Here is a 17,520-nt window from a genome sequence, read left to right as displayed (position 1 = left end):
GCACATATACATGTGTTTGCATATGAAGGGCAAAAGTCAAAGTCAGATGTCTTTCTCAACCACTCTTCACCTATTAAAAAAAAAAAACCCAACACTCTTTTTCTAAGATCCTAGAACTCACAAATTCAGCTAGATGAGCCAAGTAGGCAGGAAGCTCCAGGGATCCTGCTATCTCTGCTTGCCCAGTGTACTCTATTATGTACACATTTTTACTTGAGTGCTGGAAGTACAAACTGGCTTCCTCCTGCTTAATTCACCTCCCAGGCATTGTGACATTTTGAATCTATATTTGCATATCTTGAATGAAAGTACTGAGTGGTATCCTTTGCCAAAACAACAAGAACCAAAAAAATTAAGCCTTTGAAAAACAAAATGCAGAAAAGAATATATCATAACAACATGGAAACTTCCATGTGCAATGGAAGATAATCTTTTTTTGTTTTACTTTTTAAATAGATATATATTTATATTTATATATAAAATAGTCGTTTACAAAAAAAACCCACCAAACAAAAAATTAAAACAAACTAAAAAAAAAACAAAAAAACAAAAAACAAACAAACCAAAAAAACAAAAAACAAAAACAAAAAACAATTGAACAATGATAACCAAAAAAACCAAACAGGAGCAGAGATGGGGCTGAGGCATAGGGTAGGCCGCTGGCGCTGTCCTGAGAGCAGGGCTAGATTTGAGCTGAGGAGAAAGTTGGGGGGCTGAGGTGCTCAGTCATCCTTTCCACACAGAGGGTCGTGGAGGAAAAAGCTCTAGAATTGACAGAGGGAGAGGCCTAGGTTACATCCAGGCTGGCACAGCTCTGCATGCAAACTCCTGGCAGCAGGGCGGGGTGAACACAGCAACAGGTGCAGGATGGTGCTGAAGCCCTCTTTGTACAGCAGGCGGCCAGGTTCTTCTGCCTGCTCTTCAGCAAAGAGCTCAAAGGCCAGGCGAGTCAGCTCCTCCAGGTTCCTGGCCCCATCCAGGGCTGCTAGGGCAAGAGCCACATTTCCGGAGTCCAACAAACCCTTGGCTTCCTGCTGGAAGTAGCTGAAGGCACCAGCCACCGTCTGAGGATCTGAGATCTGTAGCTGCTTGGCAAATGCCTCTTGGATAAACATTCGACTTCGGCCTGGCTCTGCCCCCATATCCACGCAGCGCTGCGTTCTGTAGTACCTTTCCCAGCTCCCAGAGCCGTGGTTCTATGGCCACCTTCAGCTGGTCCACCACAATCACAGGGAAGCTCCCTACAAACGCACATTCAGTGGCTGGAATGCCCAGGGCTTGTGCCATGACTCTCTGGACATTGTTGGTGTAAACGGTGGGGTCCTTACTCTCCTCAGGGCTGGGTTGATAGACAGGGAGGAACTCTACTTCCACGATGCTGCAAGGCTGAGAGGCTGTGAGCCAGAGGACTTTGAACACTCCAGGGTGTCCAGATTGTTGGGGTATCAGACGAGGACAGGCTGCACGGGCACCCCTACGATGAAGGCTCCTGGTTTGAACTTCAGCAGGGCCTTCTTTTTGGAACAAGCACCTGAGGCCACTTGCCTCCTTAGGTAGCCCGCCTCCTGACCTCTTCAACTACTCTTCTGCGGGAAGCAGGGTCCTGCCAGGAGACTAGGATGGCTTGATTGAATCGAAGAAGGGCTCCGATGACAGGCACAGAAAGATTCTCATCTCGAGACACAACCTTGGGCAGATCACAGGGTAGCAGGATGATCGGGTGGAAGAAAGTAGTGTTAGGGGCGGCGACCAGGACGGGGGCTTCTAGGCGAGAGGCCCTCTGGCCTCAAACTCGGATCCGAAGGAAGCCAAGCAGGAAAAATAACAGGGGGCTCAGACCAAGAACCCCATTGTGGCATACAGTCTTCCTCCATCCTGTAATTGGTTCCTGAAGCTGCTCCTCAGTGAGACCTTCTACTTGGAGCCAGGCGAAGGGCCAGAGAAGAAAGAGGACAATAAAAGCCAGAAGCACTCCTATTGGGACCAGCAGTACCCCCAGGAGGCAGAACTTTCCAGGTGCTGTGGACACCGCGGGAACGAACTCCGGTGGAGCACTGGGTCAGGGTAGGGTGCAGAGGCCAGCAGCTGCAGAGGGAGGTTGGGCCACCGGGTCCCAGCCTCTCCTCCACCCCAGTATCCCCATCTCTGAGGCGGACCACCTCTTTCCTTCCCGGGTTGCGGCAATGGAAGATATTCAAAGTATTCAAATGATTGCAATCTGTAAATGCTTGTACTTCAATTCTTTGCCTACAGGTTTTAAAGATTTCAGACCTGGGGTAGTTAGAGGCCAGGGGTAAAGGTGCTTGTTCTTAGGCCTGAGAACCTGAGTAAAATCCCCAGGCCACACATAGTAGAAAGCAAAGAATACTGATTCCTGAACATTCTTGAATGGTGCATTTGCATGTGCTCACATGTACACACACACACACACGCACACACGCATGCGCGCGCGAGCACATGCATGTGCGCAAGAGAGAGAGCAAGAGCGAGCGAGCAAGAGAGCCTTTATATGCTTGTATATAATCTTTCAGCAATAATATAAAAACTGAGTATATGTGATGAATAAATGGAATACATTAGCAGTATGTATTTTTTTTAATGAAAGCCACCTCCTATTTTATGCTCTCTGCCTTGCTATTTTCCGTGGTCACCCCCATAACTTTAAAAACATACGACTACTTTTTCTAATATTTGAAGGCACAACTAACATTTGCCAAGATGTGTCATTTGCCAGGAAATCTTTAAGAAAATGGGAACTACATGAAGCCTGAGGTGCCCATTGGCTATGTCTATGTAGGGGGCTTAGGTCCAACCCAAGCATGGCCCTTGGTTGGTGCTTCCATCTCAGCAGGCCCTTCTGGCCTTCATGTGGGTCTTCTACTAATGGGAAGGAGGACTGTCTCTGACATGGACTTTGTTCCCAGCCTTTTTTCAAATCACTGCCCCCTGGTAGGACTGCCTTGGCAGGACACAGAGGAAGAGGATGCACTCAGTCCTCATAGGACTTGTTGAGCTGGGATGGATGGCAAAGGGGGCTCTGCTTTTCTGAGGTCCTGGGAGGCTGAGGAGGGGTGGGGTTGGGCTACAACCAGGATGTAAAAGGAATCAACAATGAAAAAAATTGAATGGAGACCTACACAAAAAGAAAGACAGACGGAAAGAAAGAAAAAGAAGGAAAGAAAAGAATGGGGGAAAAAGAAATGGGAACTATGATATGAACCAAGATAATTATGTCCAGAGAATATTGCATCGCTTTCTGCAGACTTTTTCAGGTACTCCTTTGGATGAAAAAGAAAAAAAAAAGCCTCCTTCAGAAAGACTTCTACCAGGAGACTCTCAGATAGCTGAGGCCTTGGCCCAAAATGTTATAAAGTATCAAATGAGGTCCTCTGCGAGGCGGAGGAGGGCATAACAAACCTCCCCCTCCCACCCCCCGTGTCAGGGGAGGCGCCAGAGGCGTGGAACTCCCAGCAGGCCTCTCCCCAGGATGTTCCCATCAGTCTTTTCGTGGGTGGTCACTTCCTACTTAATGCTTCAGAGGCCCGTGGGTTAAGGCAACGTGAGGACGCCATAACGCTCTCTGTCCAAGACTGGCTGCTACCCTAGCAAGAAACAAGACCAAAAATCTGCCAGAGTCAAGGTAAGGAGGTGAATGAGTTCGAGTGCCGGTGCGATGCCCACGATAGAAGAGAAATATTTTTGTTCTCAGTCTATGATCCCCAGAAAAGTGCTCTTTCCCAGCCCTGGGGCCCAGGAAACTGGATGGTGTCTGCAGTCTCTCCTCATATCCCTCAAGCCAACTCACGGAAGCCGCCTCTCTGTTGGTGCTGGCTTTGGACTTTTTTTTTTTTTTCCGAGACAGGGTTTCTCTGTGTAGCCTTGGCTGTCCTAGACTCACTTTGTAGACCACGCTGGCCTCGAACTCACAGCGATCCGCCTGCCTCTGCCTCCCAAGGGCTGGGATTAAGGGCGTGCGCCACCACCGCCCGGCGCGCTGGCTCTGGACTTTAAAAAAGGAATCTTCCTTGTCCCCCAGCTCTGCTCCTGCCCCCTCTTCCCACACCCCCCACCCCCCACCCCCACCCCCGCCAAATCCTGCCCACTCCTGTCTCCCAGGCTAAGCTTTGTTCTAACCTAAGAAGAGGTCCTCCTCCTAGATGGGGATACTGCTATTCTTTGTATAGAATATCATTGGGAGAAAAGATGCCCCCTCTGTCCTCCTAATCAATCTCACTCATCCCTGACTCTTCCTCCCTCCATCTTCTACCATTCTCATCCTCTGCTTCTCTCCCATCCTAGCTCCTTCCCTCCACATCTAATTCTTCATATCCTGCTTTAGGCAGTCCTTTATTATTATTATTATCATTATCATTATCATTATTATTATTATTATTATTTACTTTTTCTTTTTCAAGACAGAGTCTCTCTGTGTTAGCCTTCGCTGTCCTAGGCTTGCTTTGCATTTCAGGCTGACCTCCACCTCACAGCTATCCACTAACCTCCTCCTCCTGAGTACTGGGATTAAAGGCACACACCACCACTCCAGGCTTCAGCTGTCTTCTTCTTTCTTTTTCTTTTTTCTCTTTCTGTTTCATTCTTTTGTTTTTGGATTTTCATGACAGAGTTTCTCTGTATAGCTTTGGCTATCCTGGCCTCACTTTGTAGACCAGGCTGGCCTCAAACTCACAGCAGTCCACGTGCCTCTGCTTCCCGAGGACTGGCATGTGGCACCACGCCCAGGTTACGATGTCTTCTTCTTTTATTTCTTTTTCTTTTTCTGTTTTTTTTTATGTTGTTGTTGTTTGAGACACGACATCTCCGTGTAGCCTTGGCTATCCTGGCCTCGCTTTGCAGGTCAGGCAGGCCTGGAGCTCACAGAGATCCTCATGGGATTCACAGCCTGTACCACCATGCTCAGCTTCTGCTGTCTTCTTTTTTTTTTTCTTTAAATCTTTTTCCTTTTTTCCTCTTTCTCTTCCTATTTCTTTCTTTTCTTCCTTTCTTCCTTCCTTCCTTCCTTCCTTTCTTTCTTTCTTTTTGGTTTTATCGAGACAGGGTTTGTCTGTGCAGCCTTGGCTGTCCTGGACTTGCTTTACACTTCAGGCTGGCCTCCAAAGCACAGCAATCAGCCTGTCTCAGACTCAGGAGTACTTCTATTAAACGCCTGCAACATCGTGCCTGGCTTTGGCTGTTTTTTCCTTTATTTCCCCCTCTCTTTCTACTTCTTTCCTTCCTTTCTTCCTTCCTTCCTTCCTTCCTTCCTTCCTTCCTTCCTTCCTTTTGTTTTTGGTTTATCAAGACATGGTTTCTCTGTGTAGCCTTGGCTGTGCTGACCTGGCATTGCAATTCAGGACTGCCCTCAACTCACAGGGATCCAGTTGCATCTGAGTCCTGAGTACTGGGATTAAAGGTGCGTGACCAAGCCCGTGGTTCCAGTTCCCCCTTCAGCTGGCCCACCACAATCACAGGGAGGCTCCCTACAAACGCACATTCAGTGGCTGGAATGCCCAGGGCTTGTGCCATGACTCTCTGGACATTGTTGGTGTAAACGGTGGGGTCCTTACTCTCCTCAGGGCTGGGTTGATAGACAGGGAGGAACTCTACTTCCACGATGCTGCAAGGCTGAGAGGCTGTGAGCCAGAGGACTTTGAACACTCCAGGGTGTCCAGATTGTTGGGGTATCAGACGAGGACAGGCTCCTGGTTTGAACTTCAGCAGGGCCTTCTTTTTGGAACAAGCACCTGAGGCCACTTGCCTCCTTAGGTAGCCCGCCTCCTGACCTCTTCAACTACTCTTCTGCGGGAAGCAGGGTCCTGCCAGGAGACTAGGATGGCTTGATTGAATCGAAGAAGGGCTCCGATGACAGGCACAGAAAGATTCTCATCTCGAGACACAACCTTGGGCAGGTCACAGGGTAGCAGGATGATCGGGTGGAAGAAAGTAGTGTTAGGGGCGGCGACCAGGACGGGGGCTTCTAGGCGAGAGGCCCTCTGGCCTCAAACTCGGATCCGAAGGAAGCCAAGCAGGAAAAATAGCAAGGGGCTCAGACCAAGAACCCCATTGTGGCATACAGTCTTCCTCCATCCTGTAATTGGTTCCTGAAGCTGCTCCTCAGTGAGACCTTCTACTTGGAGCCAGGCGAAGGGCCAGAGAAGAAAGAGGACAATAAAAGCCAGAAGCACTCCTATTGGGACCAGCAGTACCCCCAGGAGGCAGAACTTTCCAGGTGCTACGGTCACCACGGGAGCGCACGCGGTGGAGCCCTGGGTCAGGGTAGGCTGCAGAGGCCAGCAGCTGCAGAGGGAGGTTGGGCCACCGGGTCCCAGCCTCTCCTCCACCCCAGTATCCCCATCTCTGAGGCGGACCACCTCTTTCCTTCCCGGGTTCTGGCAATGGAAGATATTCAAAGTATTCAAATGATTGCAATCTGTAAATGCTTGTACTTCAATTCTTTGCCTACAGGTTTTAAAGATTTCAGACCTGGGGTAGCTAGAGTCCAGGGGTAAAGGTGCTTGTTCTTAGGCCTGAGAGCCTGAGTAAAATCCCCAGGCCACACATATTAGAAAGCAAAGAATACTGATTCCTGAACATTCTTGAATGGTGCGTTTGCATGTGCTCACATGTACACGCACACGCACACACACGCATGCACGCGCGTGCGAGAGCGCATGCACGTGCGCAAGAGAGAGCGAGAGAGAGAGCCTTTATATGCTTGTATATAATCTTTCAGCAGTAATATAAAAACTGAGTATATGTGATGAATAAATGGAATACATTAGCAGTATGTATTTTTTTTAATGAAAGCCACCTCTTATTCTATGCTCTCTGCCTTGCTCTTCTCCGTGGTCACCCCCATAACTTTAAAAACATACGACTACTTTTTCTACTATTTGAAGGCAGAACTAACATTTGCCGGGATGTGTCATTTGCCAGGAAATCTTTAATGAAATGGGAACTACATGAACCCTAAGGTGCCCATTGACTATGTCTATGTAGGGGGCTTAGGTCCAACCCAAGCATGGCCCTTGGTTGGTGCTTCCATCTCAGCAGGCCCTTCTGGCCTTCATGTGGGTCTTCTACTAATGGGAAGGAGGACTGTCTCTGACATGGACTTTGTTCCCAGCCTTTTTTCAAATCACTGCCCCCTGGTAGGACTGCCTTGGCAGGACACAGAGGAAGAGGATGCACTCAGTCCTCATAGGACTTGGTGAGCTGGGATGGATGGGAAAGGGGGCTCTGCTTTTCTGAGGTCCTGGGAGGCTGAGGAGAGGAGGGGTTGGGCTACAACCAGGATGTAAAAGGAATCAACAATGAAAAAAATTGAATGGAGACCTACACAAAAAAAAAGACAGATGGAAAGAAAGAAAGATAAAGAAGGAAAGAAAAGAATGGGGGAAAAAGAAATGGGAACTATGATATGAACCAAGATAATTATGTCCAGAGAATATTGCATCACTTTCTGCAGACTTTTTCAGGTACCCGTTTGGATGAAAAAGAAAAAAAAAAAAGCCTCCTTCAGAAAGACTTCTACCAGGAGACTCTCAGATAGCTGAGGCCTTGGCCCAAAATGTTATAAAGTATCAAATGAGGTCCTCTGCGAGGCGGAGGAGGGCATAACAAACCTCCCCCTCCCACCCCCCGTGTCAGGGGAGGCGCCAGAGGCGTGGAACTCCCAGCAGGCCTCTCCCCAGGATGTTCCCATCAGTCTTTTCGTGGGTGGTCACTTCCTACTTAATGCTTCAGAGGCCCGTGGGTTAAGGCAACGTGAGGACGCCATAACGCTCTCTGTCCAAGACTGGCTGCTACCCTAGCAAGAAACAAGACCAAAAATCTGCCAGAGTCAAGGTAAGGAGGTGAATGAGTTCGAGTGCCGGTGCGATGCCCACGATAGAAGAGAAATATTTTTGTTCTCAGTCTATGATCCCCAGAAAAGTGCCCTTCCCCAGCCCTGGGGCCCAGGAAACTGGATGGTGTCTGCAGTCTCTCCTCATATCCCTCAAGCCAACTCACGGAAGCCGCCTCTCTGTTGGTGCTGGCTTTGGACTTTTTTTTTGTTTGTTTGTTTGTTTGTTTGTTTTTCGAGACAGGGTTTCTCTGTGTATCATTGGCTGTCCTAGACTCACTTTATAGACCAGGCTGGCCTCGAACTCACAGCGATCCGCCTGCCTCTGCCTCCCAAGTGCTGGGATTAAGGGCGTGCGCCACCACCGCCTGGCGCGCTGGCTCTGGACTTTAAAAAAGGAATCTTCCTCGTCCCCCAGATCTTCTCCTGCCCCCTCTTCCCACCCCCCCACTCCCCACCCCCACTCCCGCCAAATCCTGCCCACTCCTGTCTCCCAGGCTAAGCTTTGTTCTAACCTAAGAAGAGGTCCTCCTCCTAGATGGGGATACTGCTATTCTTTGTATAGAATATCATTGGGAGAAAAGATGCCCCCTCTGTCCTCCTAATCAATCTCACTCATCCCTGACTCTTCCTCCCTCCATCTTCTACCATTCTCATCCTCTGCTTCTCTCCCACCCTAGAGCCTTCCCTCCACATCTAATTCCTCATATCCTGCTTTAGGCAGTCCTTTATTATTATTATTATCATTATCATTATCATTATTATTATTATTATTATTATTACTTTTTCTTATTCGAGACAGAGTCTCTCTGTGTTAGCCTTGGCTGTCCTAGCCTTGCTTTGCGTTTCAGGCTGGCCTCCACCTCACAGCTATCCACTAACCTCCTCCTCCTGAGTACTGGGATTAAAGGCACACACCACCACTCCAGGCTTCAGCTGTCTTCTTCTTTCTTTTTCTTTTTTCTCTTTCTGTTTCATTCTTTTGTTTTTGGATTTTCATGACAGAGTTTCTCTGTATAGCTTTGGCTATCCTGGCCTCACTTTGTAGACCAGGCTGGCCTCAAACTCACAGCAGTCCACGTGCCTCTGCTTCCCGAGGACTGGCATGTGGCACCACGCCCAGGTTACGATGTCCTCTTCTTTTATTTCTTTTTCTTTTTCTGTTTTGTTTTTATGTTGTTGTTGTTGTTGTTTGAGACAGGACATCTCCGTGTAGCCTTGGCTATCCTGGCCTCGCTTTGCAGGTCAGGCATGCCTGGAGCTCACAGAGATCCTCATGGGATTCACAGCCTGCACCACCATGCTCAGCTTCTGCTGTCTTCTTTTTGTTTCTTTAAATCTTTTTCTTTTTTTCCTCTTTCTCTTCCTATTTCTTTCTTTTCTTCCTTCCTTCCTTCCTTCCTTCCTTCCTTTCTTTCTTTTTGGTTTTATCGAGACAGGTTTTGTCTGTGCAGCCATGGCTGTCCTGGACATGCTTTACACTTCAGGCTGGCCTCCAAAGCACAGCAATCAGCCTGTCTCAGACTCCGGAGTACTTCTATTAAAGGCCTGCAACATCGTGCCTGGCTTTGGCTGGTTTTTTCCTTTATTTCCCCCTCTCTTTCTATTTCTTTCCTTCCTTCCTTCCTTCCTTCCTTCCTTCCTTTCTTTCGTTTTTGGTTTATCAGGACATGGTTTCTCTGTGTAGCCTTGGCTGTGCTGACCTGGCATTTCAATTCAGGACTGCCCTCAACTCACAGGGATCCACTTGCCTCTGAATCCTGAATACTGGGATTAAAGGTCTGTGACCAAGCCCGGCTAAAGATGTTTTCTTTTTCTTATTTACTCTTTTTTTCTTTTCTTTCTTTCTTTTTTTTTTTTTCCCTGAGATATGGATTCTCTGTATAGAATTGGCTGTCCTCTCCTCCCTTTGTAGTTCAGGCAGGCTCCAAATTCACAGCAATCCACCTACCTCTGCCTCCCGAATACTGGGATTAAATGCATGCAACACCATGCTCAACTTCAGCTGCCGCCTTTTTTTTTTCTTTTTCCTTTTTTTCTTTTCTTCTTTCTCTTGATGTTTTTTTCTTTATTTTTCTTTTTCTTTTTTTATTATTTATTTATTTATTTGTTTGTTTATTTATTTATTTATTTATTTGTTCCAGACAAAGTTTCTCTGTCTAGCCTCAGCTATCCTGGCCACACTTTGTAAAACAGGCTGGCCTCTAACTCAAAGAGACCAACCTGCCTCTGCTTCCTGTGTACTGGCCTGTGCGACCAAGACAGGCTTCAGATGTCTTCTTTTTTTCTTTTTTCTCTTTCCTTTTGTGTGTGTGTGTTTTTTTTTTTTTTTTACTTCTTTTTTTCAAGACAGGGTTACTATGTGTAGCCTTAGCAGTCCTGGCTTTGCTTTGTAGTCCTGAACTCACAGTGATCCACCTAGCTCTGCTTCTTGAGGACTGGGATTAAAGGCCTACACTACCATGCCAATGCCAGGTTTTGGCTGTCGTCGTTGTCGTCTCTTCTTCTTCCTCCTCCTCCTCCTCCTCTTCTTCTTCTTCTTTGTCTTTTTCTTTCTTTTTCTCTTACTGTTTATTACTTTCTTTTTTTTTGGATTTTCAAGACAGGATTTCTCTGTGCAGCCTTAGGTATCCTGGCTCGCTTTGTAGACAAGGCTGGCACCCAACTCACAGAGTTCCACTGTCCTCTACTTCCTGAGTACTGAGATTAAAGACCTATACCACCATGCCACACTTCAGCGCTCTCTCTCTCTCTCTCTCTCTCTCTCTCTCTCTCTCTCTCTCTCTCGTCTTTCTCTTCCTGTCTATATTTTCTTTTTCTTTCTTTCTTTCTTTCTTTCTTTCTTTCTTTCTTTCTTTCTGATTTTTTGTTTACCGAAACTGAGTTTCTCTGTGTAGCCTTGGCTATGCTGGCCTTGCTTTGCAGTTCAGGCTGCCCCTCAAATCACAACAATCTACTTCCCTCTGCCTCCTGAGTACTGGGCTTAATGGCCTACACTACAACGCCAGGTTTTGGTTGTCTTCTTACTCTTTTTTGAATCTTTTTTTTCTCTTTCTCTTTCTTTCTTTCTTCTTCTTCTTCTTCTTCTTCTTCTTCTTCTTCTTCTTCTTCTTCTTCTTCTTCTTCTTCTTCTTCTTCTTCTTCTTCTTCTTCTTTTAGCTTTGGCTTTGTTTGTTTGTTTGGTTGGTTTGGTTTTTGTAGACAGGATTTCTCTGTTTAGCCTTGCCTACCTTGGCTTGATTTTGCAGCTCGGGCCAGCCTGGGACTCACAGCAATCTATCTGCCTCTGCCTCCTGAGTACTGGGATTTAAGGCCTACACCACCATGCCAGGCTTTGGCTGTCTTCTTCTTCTTCTTTTTTTATCTGCTTCTTTTATTTCTCTTTCTGTTTCATCCTTTCTTTCTTTTTTTTTTCCCCGAGACAGGGTTTCTCTGTGTAGCCTTGGGTGTCCTGGTCTGTGTTTGTACAACAGACTGGCATCCAACTCACAGCTATCAGCCTGTCTCTGCCTCAGGAGTACTAGGATTAAAGGCGTGCACAACCAAGCCAAGCTTCTGCTGTGTTCCTCTTGTTCTTTTCTTCTTTCTTTTTCTTTTCATTTTCTTTCTTTCTTTCTTTCTTTCTTTCTTTCTTTCTTTTGTTTTTTGTTCAGCAAGAGAGCATATCTCTGTGTAGCCTTAGTAACCTTGCTCTGCTTCATAGACAAGGCTGGCCTCCAACTCACAGTGATCTACCAGTGTCTGCTTCCCTCCTACTGGGACTAAAGGCCTACAGCACCATGCCAGGCTTAGGCAGTCTTATTCTTCCTCTTCTTCTTCTTCTTTTTTTTGTTTGTTTTGTTTTGTTTTTTCTTTTTTCTGTTTCTGTTTCTTATTTTGCTTCTTTTTTTAATTTTTTTTTTAAAAATTTTTGAAGGATGTTTCTCTGTGTAGACTTACCTGTTTTGGCTTTGCTTTGCAGTTTATCCCTGCCGTCAACTCAGAGAGATCCACCAGCCTCTGCTGCCAGAGTACTGGGATTAAAAGTCAGTACCACCATGCCTGGCTTCAGCTGTCTTCTTCTTATTAGTTTCTTTTTCTTTTCTTTTTCTATTTTTCTCTTCTGTTTCTTTCTTACTTTCTCCCTTTCTTTCTTTTTTTTGTTTCTGAGTTTTGGAGACAGGGTTTCTCTATGTAGCTTCAGCTCTCCTGGCCTTGCTTTGTAGATCAGCATGGCCTCACATTCACAGCAATCCTCCTGCCTTTGCCTCCTGACTACTGGGATTAAAGGCCTTTGTGTCCAAGCCCCTCTTGAGTTGTCTTCTTTTTCTTCTTTTTTTTCCTTTTTCCTTTTCTTTTTCTTTTTTACTTTTTTTTTCAAGACAGGGTTTCTCTGTGTATACTTATGAGTCCTTGACTCGCTTTGTAGTTCAGGCTAGTCCTGAACTCAACAGTGATCCACCTAGCTCTGCCTCCTGAGTACTGGGATTAAAGGCCTACACCACAATGTCTGGCTTTGCCTGGCTTTATCTTCTTCTTTTTTCTTTTCCTTTTTTTTCCCTCTCACTTTTCTTCTTTTGTTTGTTTGGATTTTGGTTTTTCGAGACAGGATTTCTCTGTGTAGCATTAGCTATCCTAGCCTCGATTTGTAGACAAGTCTGGCCTTGAACTCACAGAGCCTCCACCAGCCTTTACTTCCTGAGTTCTGGTTAGAAGTGCTTCACCACCATTCCAGGCTTTGGCTGTCTCTGTTTTCTTTTGTTTTTTTTCCCCTTTCTCTTTCTGTCTCTTTTTCTTCCTTCCTTCATTCCTTTCTTTCTTTCATTTTTTGTTTACTGAGACAGGGTTTCTCTGTGTAGCCTTGCCTATTTTGGCCTTGCTTTGCAGTTCAGGCTGCCACTCAAATCATAGCAATCTACCTCCCTGTGTCTCCCGAGTACTGGGGTTAAGGGCCTACACCACCAAGCCTGGCTTTGGCGTCTTCTTCTTTGTTTTTTAAATCCTTTTCTTTATTTTTTCTTTCTGTTGCTTTCTTTCTTTCTTTCTTTTCTTTTCTTTATTTTTATTTTTGAGACAGGGTTTCTCTGTGTAGCCTTGGCTGTCCTGGCCTCGTTTTGCAGCTCAGGCCTGGCTTGAACATATAGTGATCCATCTGCCTCTGTCTCCTGAGTACTGGGATCAAAGGCCTACACCACCAAGTCTGGCTTTGGTTATCTCCTCCTCCTCCTCTTCCTCCTCCTCCTCCTTCTTTTTCTCTCTTTCTGTTTCTTAGTTCTTTTCTTTTCTTTTTTCTTTTTTTTTTTTTTTTTTTGTTATTTGGTTCTTCGAGACAGGGTTTCTCTGTGTAGCCTTGGCTGTCTCGGCCTCACTTTGTAGTTCAGGCCTACCCCCAACTCACAGCAATCCACCTGACTCTGCCTCCTGGCTTCAGCTGGCTTCCTCTTTTTTTCCTCTCTGTCTGTCTGTCTGTCTGTCTGTCTGTCTGTCTGTCTGTCTCTCTCTCTCTCTCTCTCTCTCTCTCTCTCTCTCTCTTTCTGTCTGTCTTTTGGTTTTGGTTTTGGTTTTTTGAGACAGGGTTTCTCTGTGTAGCCTTAGCTATACTGGCCTTGCTTTTGTAGTTCAGGCAGGCCCTGAACGCACAGTGATCCACCTGCCTCTGACTCTGAATACTGTGATTAAAGGCCTACACCACCAAACATGGCTTCAGCTGTCTTCTTTTTTGTCCTTTTTCTTTTTTTCTCTTTCTTTATTTGTTACTTTCTTTCTATTTATTTATTTATTTATTTTGGTTTTAGAGACAGGGTTTCTCTGTGTAGCCTTAGCTATCCTGGCCTCACTTTTGTAGTTCAGGCCAGCCATGAACTCACAGTGGTCAAACTAGCTCTGCCTCCCAGTACTGAGATTAAAGTTCTACACCACCTTGACCAGCTTCAAATGTCTTCTTTTTTTCCTTTTTCTTTATTTCTCTTCCTGTATCTTTCTTTCTTTTTATTATTTATTGGTTTGTCTAGACAGGGTTTCTCTGTGTAGCCTTGACTATCTTGGCCTCCCTTTGCAGTTCTGGCAGGCCCTGAACTGACAGAGATCCACCTGTCTCTGCCTCCTGAGTACTGGGATTAAAGGTCTACACCACTATGCCAGGCTTCGGCTGTCTTCTTTTTCTTCTTTTTTCTTTTTCTTTCTTTTTTTTCTCTTTCTGTTTCTTAATATCTTTGTTTTTTGTTTGTTTGTTTGTTTGTTTGACACAAGGTTTCTCTGTTTAGCCTTAGCTCTCCTCGCCTCACTTTGTAGACCAGGCTGGCCTCCAACTCACAGCAATCCTCCTGCCTCAGACTCCCAAGTACTAGGATTAAAGGCCTGTGCCACCAAGGTAGACTTCTGCTGTCTTCCTCTTCTTTTTTTCTTTTTTTCTCTTTCTTTTTCTTTTTTTCTATTTTTCCTTTGTTTATGGTCTTTTGAGACAAGGTTTCTCTGTGTAGGCTTAGCTGTCCTTGCCCAGCTTTGTAGACAAGGCTGGCCTCTAACTCACAGCGATCCACTGGTATCTGTGTCCCTAGTACTGGGATTAAAGGCCTACACCACCATGCCAGGCTTCCTCTGTCTTCTTCTTTCCCTTTTATTTTCTTTTTGTTTCTTATTTTCTTTCTTTTTTTTTTTTTTTGTTTTGATTTTTTGTTTTGTTTTATTGTTCAAGACAGGGTTTCTCTGTGTAGCATTGGCTGTCTTGGCCTTGCTTTGTAGTTCAAGCTGGCCTCCAACTCACAGCGATCTACCTGCCTCTGCCTCAGGAGTACTGCTATTAAAGCCCTACATCACCATGCATGGCTTTGGCTGTCTTATTCTTTTTTTCTTTCTCTCTTTCTCTCTTTCTTTCTTTCTTTCATTTTTGGTTTATCAAGACAGACTTTCTCTGTGTAGCCTTACCTATCTTGGCCTCCCTTGGCAGTTCAGGACTGCCCTCAACTCACAGCCATCTACCTGCCACTGTCTTCTGACTCCTGGGATTAAGTGCCTATGCCACCATGTCTGGCTGCTTCTTCTTTTTCTTCTTTTTTTTTAACTTTTTCATTTTTCTCTCTCTTTCTGTTTCTTTCTTTCGTTTGTTTGGTTTTTTGTTGTTGTTTTTTTTGTTTGTTTTTGTTTTTTTGTTTTTTGAGACAGGGTTTCTCTGTGTAGCCTTGGCTGGCCTGACCTGGCTTTGAAATTCAGGAGAACCCTGAACTCAAAGCGATTCACCGGCCTCTGCCTCCTGAGTCCTGGGATTAAAGGCCTATACGACCATGTCTGGCTTAGGCTGTCTTCTTCTTCTTCTTTTTTATTATTCTGTTTTTCTTTTTCTTTGTTTCTTTTCTTTTCTTTTTTTTTTTTATTTTTGTTTGTTTGTTTTGTTTTTCGATACAAGATTTCTCTGTGTAGGGTTAGCTGTCCTGGCCTGGTTTTGTAGATCAGACTGGCCTCTAACTCAAAGTGATGCACTTGCCTCTGCTTCCTGAGTACTGGGATTAAAGGTTTGTGGGACCAAGCCCATCTTCAGATGTCTTCTTTTTCTTCTTTTGTCTTTTTCTTTTTCTGTTTCTTTTTCTTTTTCTAGACAGGGTTTCTCTGTGTAGCCTTGGCTGTCCTGGCCTCACTTTGTAGTTCAAGCCTACGATGAACATACAGCGATCCATCTGTCTCTGCCTCCTGAGTATTCATATTAAAAGCCTACACCACCATGCCTGGCTTTGGCTGTCTTCTTCTTCTTTTTCTTTTTCTTTTCTTTCTTTCTTTCTTTCTTTCTTTCTTTTCTTTTCTTTTTTCTCTTTCTGTTTCTTAGTTTTCTTCTTCTTTTGATTTTTGGTTTTTCGAGACAAGGTTTCTCTGTGCCTGGTCTCGCTTTGCAGTTCAGGCCTGCCTCTAACTCACATCATACACCTGCCTCTGCCTCCCGAGTACTAGGATTAAAGGCCTATGCCACACAGCCGGGCTTCATCTGTCTCCCTCTTTTTTTCTCTTTCTTTCTATCTTTTGGTTTTGGTTTTTTGAGACAGGTTTTCTCTGTGTAGCCTTAGCTATTCTGTCCTTGCTTTTGTAGGCCAGGCTGGCCTCGATCTCACAGCAATTCACCTGCCTCTGCTTCCTGAATACTGGGGTTAAATGCCTATGCTACCAAGCTGGGCTTCGGATGTCTTCTTTTTCTTCATTTTTCTTTTCTGCTTGTTTCTCTTTTTTTTTTTCCTTTTTTTTCTCTTTCTTTTTCTGTTCCTTTCTTTCTTTCTTCCTTTCTTTCTTTTATTTTTGGTTTATCAACACAGCATTTCTCTGTGTAGCCTTGGCTATCCTGGCCTCACTTTGTAGTTCAGGCAGGCCCTGAACTCACAGCAATCTACCTGCCTCTGCTTTCAAGTACTGGGATTTAAGGACTACACCACCATGCATAGATTTGGCTGTCTTCTTTTTTCTTGGTTTTTTTTCTTTCTGTTTCTTTCTTTCTTTTCTTCTTTTTGTTTGTTTTGTTTTGTTTTGTTTTTTGAGACAGGGTATCTCTGTGTTGCCTTAGCTATCCTGGCCTTGCTTTGTAGACTCAGCTGTACTGGAACTCAAAGTAAATCTATCTGCCTCTCCTTCTGAGTTCTGGGATGAAAGGCCTTGTCTTCTTTTTCTTCTTTTCTTTTTCTTTCTTTTTTTCTTTTTTTTTTTCCCAGACAGGGTTTCTCTGTGTAGCCTTGCCTGTCTTGGCTTTCCTTTGTAGTCAGGCCGGCCTCCAACTCACAGATATCTGCCTGTCTTTACCTCCAGAGTTCTGGGATTAAAGGTCTACACCACCATGCCTGGATTCAGCTGTCTTACTCTTTTTCCCCACTCTCTTTCTGTTTCTTCCTTCCTTCCTTCCTTCCTTTGATTTTTTGTTTACCGAGACAGTATTTCTCTGTGTAGCCTTGGCTATGCTGGCCTTGCTTTGCAGTTCAGGCTGCCCCTCAAATCACAGCAATCTACCTCCCTCTGTCTCCTGAGTACTATGCTTAATAGCCTACACTACGCCAGGCTTTGGTTGTCGTCTTCTTCATTTTTTTTAATCTTTTTTTTCTCTTTCTGTTTTTTCTTTCTTTTTTGTTTGTTTGTTTTGTTTTTTGTTGTTTTTGTAGACAGGGTTTCTCTGTTTAGCCTTGGCTATCTTGGCCTGGTTTTACAGCTTGGGCCAGCCTGGGACTCAGCAATCCATCTGCCTCTGCCTCCTGAGTACTGAGATTTAAGGCCTACACCACCATGCCAGGCTTTGGCTGTCTTCTTCTTTTTATTAATCCTTTATTTTTTTTCTCTTTTTCTGTTTCTTTCTTTCTTTCTTTCTTTCTTTTTTCTGTTTCTTACTTTTTTGTTTTGTTTTTTGAGACAAGGTTTCTCTGTGTAGACTAAGCTATCCTGGCCTCACTTTGTAGCCAAGACAAGCCTCTTAAGTCACAGTCATCCACCAGCCTCTGTTCTCCTGTGTACTGGAATTAATGGCCTACACCACCATGCCAGGCTTCAGCTGTCTTTTTCTTCTTCTTTTTCTATCTTTTTCTCTTTTTTTCCTCTTTCTGTTTCTCTCTCTCTCTCTCTCTCTCTCTCTCTCTCTCTCTCTCTCTCTCTCTCTCTCTCTGTCTTTTGATTTTTGTCTTTGGCTGTCCTCACCTCCCTTTGTAGACCAGGCTTGCCTCCAACTCACAGCTATCTGCCTG

General features: G+C 45.1%; 2 pseudogenes across 2 annotated transcripts; both read right to left on the bottom strand.

The window, feature by feature from the left end:
- Positions 1-737: 737 nt before the first annotated feature.
- LOC311602007 (lysophospholipid acyltransferase LPCAT4-like) lies at positions 738-3,572 on the bottom strand (annotated as a pseudogene). Its single transcript has 2 exons — positions 3,527-3,572; positions 738-2,019 (listed from the first exon to the last, which is right to left on the bottom strand). The product of its transcript is annotated as a lysophospholipid acyltransferase LPCAT4-like (transcript).
- Positions 3,573-5,364: 1,792 nt separating this feature from the next.
- Positions 5,365-9,145, bottom strand: LOC311602006 (lysophospholipid acyltransferase LPCAT4-like; annotated as a pseudogene). Its single transcript has 2 exons — positions 9,110-9,145; positions 5,365-6,386 (listed from the first exon to the last, which is right to left on the bottom strand). The product of its transcript is annotated as a lysophospholipid acyltransferase LPCAT4-like (transcript).
- Positions 9,146-17,520: the final 8,375 nt, after the last annotated feature.

The sequence above is a fragment of the Acomys minous genome (genome assembly GCF_964271855.1).
Source record: "Acomys minous genome assembly, chromosome: 7".
NCBI lineage: Eukaryota > Metazoa > Chordata > Mammalia > Rodentia > Muridae > Acomys > Acomys minous.
Note: the sequence above shows the minus strand (reverse complement) of the source record. Positions and strands in the feature narration are given on the sequence as shown.